Below are 9,294 nucleotides of genomic sequence, written 5' to 3' on the forward strand. Positions count from 1 at the left end.
ATACAATACTCAGAAGCCAGGAAAAGGGTGTTGTTTGTAAATCCTTAACACATTACATATAGTTGCAATCAAAATTATTCAACCCCCACTGCAAATCAGGTTTATTGTCAAAATTTACAGACTTTCAGCTGTTTGCAACGAACAAATCAAACAAAAGCAATTGAAATAGTTCACCACACCGAATGCTTCAAGTGGTTTCCCCAAATTCAACTGAAAATGCAACTTATAATGATTTCTCCAGTTCCAAAATTATTCAACCCCCAAAAAATGGCAAGCATTTTTTGCATTTAGTAGAGCACCCTTTTGCTGTTACGACCTGCTGCGCACGAGATGCATAGCTTCTGGCAGCGTTCCTGAAGAATGTTAACCCCTTCCTCATAAGCAATGGCCTCCAGTTCAGTAATATTCTTGGGTTCATTGCAAACAGCTGAAAGTCTGTAAATTTTGACAATAAACCTGATTTGCTATGGGAGTTGAATAATTTTTATTGCAACTGTATTTTAATAGCTCAGTGCATTGTGTCTATGCCCTGCCTTAGGCATGCTGTGGTATTACTGTTTGATGGATTTTACATTACAGGAATTGTGCACTCAGAGACAAGAAGACAGAGTGCTACAGCTCGCTAAATGTGCATAAATTACATAAGAGGCCATTAAATTTTAAATGACGTTGTCTTGTGATATGTAAGATGTCGTGATACACTGTCCGTTTCCAACTGTTGCAGTATGGCATGACTAGAATGTGTTCCGATAATAAATGCTGACAGGTTTGTAGGGAAAGTTCATAATATGAGTACACAGTGTGAGTACACAGTGTGAGAACAGAGGCTGTGACAACATAGGCTGTGACAACAGAGGCTGATTCAGTTAATATAAACCCATGCATTCCTTACTCATGAGTTTTCTTTAACTTATTGTTTTGATATTAATTGCTGTCAATTAAATCATCAAATCCTTTACATGATTATATTATGACATTTTTAAAGCTATATATTCAACCCCAATTCCAAAAATGTTGGGATGCTGTATAAAATGTAAAAAGAAAAAAGAATGCAATGATTTGCAGAATTCAATGATCTCATAAACCCATGTGTTATTCACAATAGAACATAGAAAACATATCAAATGTTTAAACTGAGTAAACCATGACCGCAACACATCTCAAAAAAGTTGGGACGGGGGCAATAAAAGATGGAAAAGTAAGTGTTACTAAAAAGAAACGGTTGGAGGTTAATTGGCAACAGGTCAGTAACATGATTGGGTATAAAAAGAGTATCTTAGAGAGGCAGATTCTTATAGAAGTAAAGATGGGCAGAAGTTCATCAATCTGCAAAAAACTGCATGTACAATTTGTGGAACAATTTCAGAATAATGTTCCTCAACGTAAAATTATGAAGAGTATGAATATCTCATCATCTATAGTACATAATATCATCAAAATATCAAGAGAACCTGGACAAATCTCTGTGCACAAGGAACAATGATGAAAATCAATACTGCATACCTGTGATATCGGGCCCTCAGGCAGCACTGCATAAAAAATAGGAATGACTGTAATGAAAATCACTGCACGGGCTCAGAAACACCAACAGAACTCAGTGTCTGTGAATACAGTTCGCCGTGCCAGCCATAAATGCTGGTTAAACACTATCATGCAAAGAAGAAGCCATATGTGAACATGATCCAGAAACGCTGCCGTCTTCTCTGGGCATAAGCTCATATAAAATGGACTGAGGAAATGTGGAAAACGAAATTTGAAATTATTTTTGGAAACCATGGACGCTGCATCCTCTAAACTAAAGCGGACTAAAGAGAAGAGAAACCACCCGGCTTTTTATCAGCGCGCAAAAGCCTGCATCTATGATGGTATTGCGGTGCATTAGTGCCTATAGAATGGGTAGCTTGCACATCTGGAAAGGCACCATCGATGCTGAAAGGTATATACAGGTTTTAGAGCAACATCTGCTTCCATCCAGATTCCATCACATCTTTACTTCTGAGAGACTGCCTTTCTAAAATGCTCTTTTTATACCCAGTCATGTTATTGACCTGTTTCCAATTAACCTAATTAGTTGCAAAATGTTCCTCCAGCTGTTTCTTTTTAATCACACCTCCTTTTGCAGCCTTTTGTTGGCCTGTCCCAACTTTTTTGATATGAGTTTGCGGCAATTAAATTCAAAATTACTTATTTTTTTTCTTAAAATGGTACATTTTCTCAGTTTATTGCATTCTGTTTTTATTTACATTTTACACAGCATCCCAACTTTTTTGGAATTGGGGTTGTAGTTATGGAAACTACAGATTTTCCTGAAGTGAAATTTCCATGTATCTCTACCATGACAAAGTACTAGCATTTAAAATTCTGGTTATCCTTAAAAGTGAAAAGAAAGAAAAAAAAAATTAAGGACTTAATTTCAAATCCACTAAAATATACCCTGCATACCTACACTTAATACCTAATCTACTTGTAGAAAAGCAACATTACTGCCAAATTGTAAAGAATTATTAGTTTTAAGTGGGGATAAATTTTATGCCCTTTGATTATCAGCATTATCCCCATAAGTCTCTGTCATATAGTTTTCTAAAAACTTGATCAAAACCTGATATTAACTCTGAGGAAATCACACGTAACCAGCACTTGTTAACAGTAATCGTAGGCTACAACTGAAGATTCAAAAAAGACCAGGCATTGTTTTTGCAATTATCAACTGATCAGTCTTGGTGAGCCTATGCCCACTGTAGCTTGAAATTCCTGTTCTTAGCTGACTGGATTTGAGCCTGATGTGGTCTTCTGCTGTTGTAGCCCACCTATCTCATGGTTTGACATATTGTGCATTCTGCTTATCACAATTGCAAAGAGTATTTGAGTTACCATAGCTGTACTGTCAGCTCAAACTAGTCTGGCCATTGTCCTCTGAGCTCTCTCATCAACATGGCATTTCTGTTTTCAGAACTGTCACTCACTGTATGATTACTGTATCTGTAGAGACACAATAGGAGATCAGCAGTCTCTGGAATACTCAAACCAGCCCATATGAGACAAAAAATGCCATGGTCAAAGTCACAGAGATCACATTTTCCCCATTCTGATATGTGATGTGAACATTAACTGAAGCTCCTGACCTGTGTCTGCATGATATTATTCATTGTACTACTGCCATATCGGTTTTCCTAAAAGTGGCCAGTGACTGCACATTGCTTAATCCTGTAAGTGTCTTAAATGCACGAGGGATTTTGTCGTGGTGGGGGTATGGTCAGGCACCATTTATGAATGGAGGGCGGAGTCTTGGAAAAGGAGTGGGTGATTTCATGAACAAGCATAAACCTGTGTCTGATTAATGTTGCTCCTTTTTTCACTTTATCTTGCAGTGAGAGAGGGATGCTTTGCCGAGAAAAAGAATGCTGAAGTGTGACTTTTCTCGACAGTGCCCTGAAGAACGTGTGTGTATTTGACTACTGGAGGGTTTTTTTTTAAAAAATTAATTAATTATTTCATTAAGATTCTGAGGTGAAAAGCTAAGACAACATAAACTTTAATACAATTCTCTTTCATGCCTGCTCCCCAATTCCTCACACCAACCAGGGTGTCAAAGGACTGATATGCCCCTATGGAGACCTTATCCCTAGCAGAGATCATCAAGTCTTTTACAAACCTACACCATTCATCAGCAGGCCATCCTCGACCTGTGCATGGAGCAAGCCCCTCCTCTCTTACTTTTTCTCTCTCTTTATCCCCCTCCCATTCCTGCTCCAAGGAAATGATAAGATCTTTTTTTCCCTTCTTAAACTTCTTCACCAGGTCCAGGCTCTAAACCAACCCTCTCTTTCCCTGGCCCTTTCACCCCTCCTACTTCCTCTGTTACTCTCTCTCCACAATGGTGGGCACTCAGGCAGCTGTGGGTTCAGAGTTAAGGCCTGGGCAGGTAGACTGGGCCTGCAGGAAGCTTGGGCATTTCCAGGACCAGTCTCCAATTATGGAAGTAAAAGCATTGGTATGGTTCCCTGAGGTGGAACAAGCCTCCCCCACCAAGCTAGGATGTATTGCATACTTTGTTCAAGAGGGTACATATAATGTTTTGGTGGATTCTGGTTGCAATCAAACCTTGATCCACCAAAGTCTGATTCAGGGTGTGGCATTGGAAAAGGCATGTTAGGGGAAGGTGATGTGTGTATTAGGGTTATTCATGAATATCCACTGCTGTCTGTTATTATTCAATTCAAAAAAGGTAGAGATGTAGGTTACTCACCCATCCACTGATTTTGGGAACAAATTGTCCAAACTTTCATGGAATCTTAAAAAGTATGCTAGTATATGGATACTGTTGTATTGAAGTGAGATGTGGGATCTGTGCAGCACTTACTAGGGAGGCATTACCAGGGCCATCTACCTGTTCTCTGTGCCCCTACCCTCCATGTGGATTCTTCTCAGGGATTTCCCCTGGCAGCAGTCCATAAAGTTTATCTTTGGCAAAGTGAAAGCAATTAATGTTCATTATGTCCAGTCAAATGCTGCACTGTCCTACCCATATTTTTGAGTGATGCTGGTGCTGATGATTATTTATAGTAATAACTAGCAGCAGCATATTCAACATTCGAGGGCTGACCTGAGGTCCTTTATACAGACAGGTATCACAGCAAACCCAAAGAACAGTGCAATTGGATAGGTGGAAGTACAGTATCTGGGCTTCCACTTGATAAGACAGCAGTGATTGTGACCTGCCCTCTCACAGACCTCCCTAAAAATGGAGTATCAGATCCAGAAAAGTGTCAACAGGCCTTTTCCCAGATTAAAGCTGCACTTTGTGGTGACCCACTCTTACATTCTCCTGACTTCTTTCTCCCTTAAGTTTTACAGACAGGGGTCTGAGGGCAATGTTGTTACAGGTGGTTTTGGGGAAGGAGACCCCTGTGTTATGAATTAGCCACAAACTCTCATGCTGGAGAGCAGATACAGTACATATGAGGGAGACTGCCTGGACAGTCCTCACAATCTGACAATATCTGTTGAAATGGGCCTTCACTTTTTGTTTGGACCACACACTGCACCAATGGCATGAAAGTTCACAATGCAGAGATTACTCATTTGTATCTAGGACTTTAGCCATTTAATTTTGAGGTGATCCACAGGCCAAGACTGCAGATGGTTGTGTGCTGGACACTGCAGATTTCCTGTCTTGCAGGTTGCACAGTTACCCAGCCTGACTTGGCCAATAGGGGCGTGTGGAAGCAGGGGCTTGGTCATATGCCCCGAGTGAGAGCCTGTAGTGCAGAGCAGTGCGCCTTTTCCGGACAGAATTCTACTGAGCCTTTGTGTGCATGTGAAAATGTTGGAAGCTTTCTGTTCTGAAGATTGCTGAGCTGAAAAGCCCAGACAAAAAGGCTTTTCTATGCAAAGCAATTTATGATCATGGTCTCAAAATGAAACATGCTATATAAATAAAGAATAAATATTATGTCTAAACCACAAATTTCTACAATTACGTTTAAGTGTGTAGAATAAATAGAATGTTGCATTTATGCATTAAGTATTTGAACAAGTGGTCAAACCATAAAAATCAGTGTCTGTGTGCACATGTAACTTTCGACTCTACGTTAGAGGATGACAGGAGGAAAACCTTGCCACACCTGTTACAGACTAAAGGTGCGTGATTCCTGTAAGCAAATCTACGGCACTCCTGTAGTAACGGTTACTTTGAAAGAAATGGTATGAGGATAAATCCCTGCAGCTAAACAGATAAAATCCCTAAATGATGTTGCCAGAGGCTGTTTTTTGTAAATTCGGCTCAGTTACTAAGTGACAGTTATCACGTAGAATCAAGGACAAAGCTGTAGTGGATAGTTGTCTTTAAACTGTGTCTTAAATCCGGTTATTTTTTCCAATGCTTTGTTTATGTTTTGAAATTATCACGCATATGTGATGAAATGTTCAGAAGGATAGAGCGCAGAACTTTGAGGCAAGAATGATCGGGCACTGGACTCAACTTTGTCCCATTCTTATACCCAAGCAAACTTTTCACAGATTCATTTGCCAGACAAATGCCCCCTTACTGATTCATTATGTTCAGTTAAGATGCAACCATAAAACTAATTCACATCCACAGTAATTTACTAAATATTTTCAAAATTTGTATGCCTCAGTGTACTGGTTTATTGGGTTTACTAGATCCAGGGAGAAATCACAGGTGTTACACACACCATTATTAATTATCGGAGTGTGTGTAAGTCATTCAATGATCTAATTGATTTATCCTGTTCAGTGTGGCAGGGTGGTTCCGGAGCCCTTCCTGAGAACATTGGGCATGAGGCAGGAGAACGAGTACACCATAGATGCCACGTCAGTCCATCGCACTGTCAGTTTCATTATTATATATAAAATAATAATAATAACTAGATGCATATTTCTTAATGCTGTTTTTGATACAGAGTTTGCCCAACATTTATTTGATAATATATATATAATCCAATAAATTGAATGTTACAGAAAACATGTGTATGTCAGTAAAGAAAGCAACATATTATGTAAGAGACCACTTTTCACACAAAAAACATAATGAAGGCTGCTGGGATTTTCTGCAAAAATAACAAGAAAGTGCGACATTCAACGTCTTCAAAGGAACTGTGGCTGGTTCTGCTTAATGCTAAATAAATCTTACGAATTCATTTCCTTATAAAATACCTGAGAGAGGAAGAGAAAGAGAAAGAGAAAGAGAGATAAACTGTTTTCTTTTGTTTTTTAAGGCAACAGGAAATACAACATAAAGGTGAGATTTTCTTGTGAAGGGCTTGTTTTGTAGTTTCAAGATGAAAGTTCTTTCACATAATCAGATAACATCTCTTTACAAGCAGTAGTACAACTATGACTTCATTAAACAGACCCAATACACAACACAGCATGAAGAAGAAAGAATGACGTAAACTTGGCAAAATATCAAAACAGTGATAGGGGGTGTGTGTGTGAACGTGTGTGTGTGTGGGTGTGGGTGTGTGTCTGAGGGCAGGCACGTGCATGTATTCAGAAATGTAGACTGACTTGCTTGCACCTGTTAGTATTTGCATATAGTAGTGTAGGCCATTTTATAGATAGGCCTGGATGTGTACATGGTCTGTACCAAATGCACTATGCAGGATGCATATTTGTTTTGATTAAATCAGTGCTGCCAGCCAGTAAATTAAAAATGAAAGTGAAATGTACTCTGTTTACGGGAATTCAGTTTACCTACTGATATTATCAAAATGCGGTTACCAGTGTATATGTCAACATTGTCATTAAACATACACCAAACATTTTTATCCAAAGAAATTAAGAACTATGAACAAAATGTTTCTCAGTGCACCTAATTTATTTGAACTATATATACTCTGCTCATATATGCAAAGGCGTTTTTGTTACTTTAGTTTGTGCAGGTACTGTAGTTTCAATTGTGCTAGTCAGCCTGACAGTTCATTTTTCAAGCTTTGCACAAAAACTGTGTTTTCTTAGGAATTTCCTTGTTTCCTTGTTTCTTTCCATGTGCTGATGCTGAACAGTCCTGCACTGACTCAACTTCCATCGAGACTAAATAATACCAAATTAAACACAGATTTTTTTTTTGGCACAAAAACAATATTTTCTAAGAGTGTAACTGAAAAAAAAACTGTATGAATAATTTTTTTTTTAGTTATTCCATAACTAAAAAAAATATTCTGTTTGTAAACACACTCCTGAGCCCAAAAGTAATCTTTGGCACTGTTAGTAAATGAATTCTCCAAACAATCCTTTTCCGTGAAACTTTTCTTAGTGATCTAATACAAAAAAATGATTAATTTTGTAGTGAATGTGAATTCTAAATGCATTCTAATAAACCTGACCACTACTATCAAATAACACATGTTGATTCATGTTTTGGGATTCCCGAGTGTCGTACAATGACACCATAAAATCACAGCATTCAAAAATGGATACAATAGTAGATATTTTGAACATACTCCTCCAACTTGACACCCATTATATATATATATATATATATATATATATATATATATATATATATATATATATATATATATATATATACAAGCAGTTTGTTTAGGTGGAAAAAGACTAGATGGGGTGTGTGTGGTGTGAAGCCTTTGTGTTCAGATTAAAAATAAATAAATAATAAATAAATATAAGAATTATGATGCTAGTTGACTATTTCAACTTTATATCCATTTAAATAGGAGTATGCAAATGAAACTGCCAGAGTTTACAGGGTTAAAAAGGAAAGCATTTTTCAGATCACCCTGCAGGAGATTGAAGTTTGGAGTTTCTAAATATTATTTTAATGACTTTTTCATTAGAGGGATGATAAACACCAAAAGGATTCTCTCTGTCCTAGCAGTGGATTGTGTAGAGGTCAGTGCATCCATTCTCTCAATAGTGATGATATAGGCCAATGTCATGATCTGTGACTTTCTGAGGGAATCCTCAATTTTCTCTTTTTTTTTGAGAAATTCTACATCCCCATTGCTGTGAAATGACTAAGCTTCTTCAAACTCCGTTAGACTAAACCTCCTGGCAGCAAACTTGGTTAAGCACCTACAGGTCCTTACTGACCCTCTACCCAATACATATGACTGTGGGCACTATTCAACATGAGATGGTTCCCTTTTTGATAATAACATTAACCTGGATCATATAGAGTGGCTCTTGGGTTACCTTGGTTACAACAACACAACCCTTTATTATGCAGGCAGTTCACAGCTAGGTCCACTCAATGTAGGCCATTCCATTTCACATACTGCTCACAACCATGCTAAAGGTGGATGCTGTTATTCAGACTCAACTCCTGCCTCATCAGATGAGAGATACCACCATAAAGATGTTAAAGGGCACCATGGCCTTAAAATGATATCAATCCTCTGTAATGGGAAGAAAATCAGCCTGTGGACAAACATATAGAAGAAGCACTTCAACAGTTCTTTATTGACCCCTTCTACTTCAAAAGCTTCTGCTGGGCTATTTTTTGTTGAGAAGAAACAACGGGCGCTACAGTAAGCCCTTGCATAGATTATAGGGGTTTTAATAAAATGGTGAATTTTAATGATGAATTACCAATACTCACTCCCCTTGTTTCCCTTGGCCACTGGGCAATTAAGTATTGCATATAACCTAATCTACATGCAGAAAGGTGATGAATGGTAGATGACTCCAACACTCAAGGGAACCCCCCCCCCCCCCCCCCCACAACAGCCCACTCATTCTATATGTTTTGTGACATTCTGGATAAACAGGTAATAGTGTATGCTGATGATATTATGCTGGACTCAGCTATAC

The sequence above is a fragment of the Ictalurus punctatus genome, chromosome 1 (genome assembly GCF_001660625.3).
Source record: "Ictalurus punctatus breed USDA103 chromosome 1, Coco_2.0, whole genome shotgun sequence".
Taxonomy (NCBI): Eukaryota; Metazoa; Chordata; class Actinopteri; order Siluriformes; family Ictaluridae; genus Ictalurus; species Ictalurus punctatus.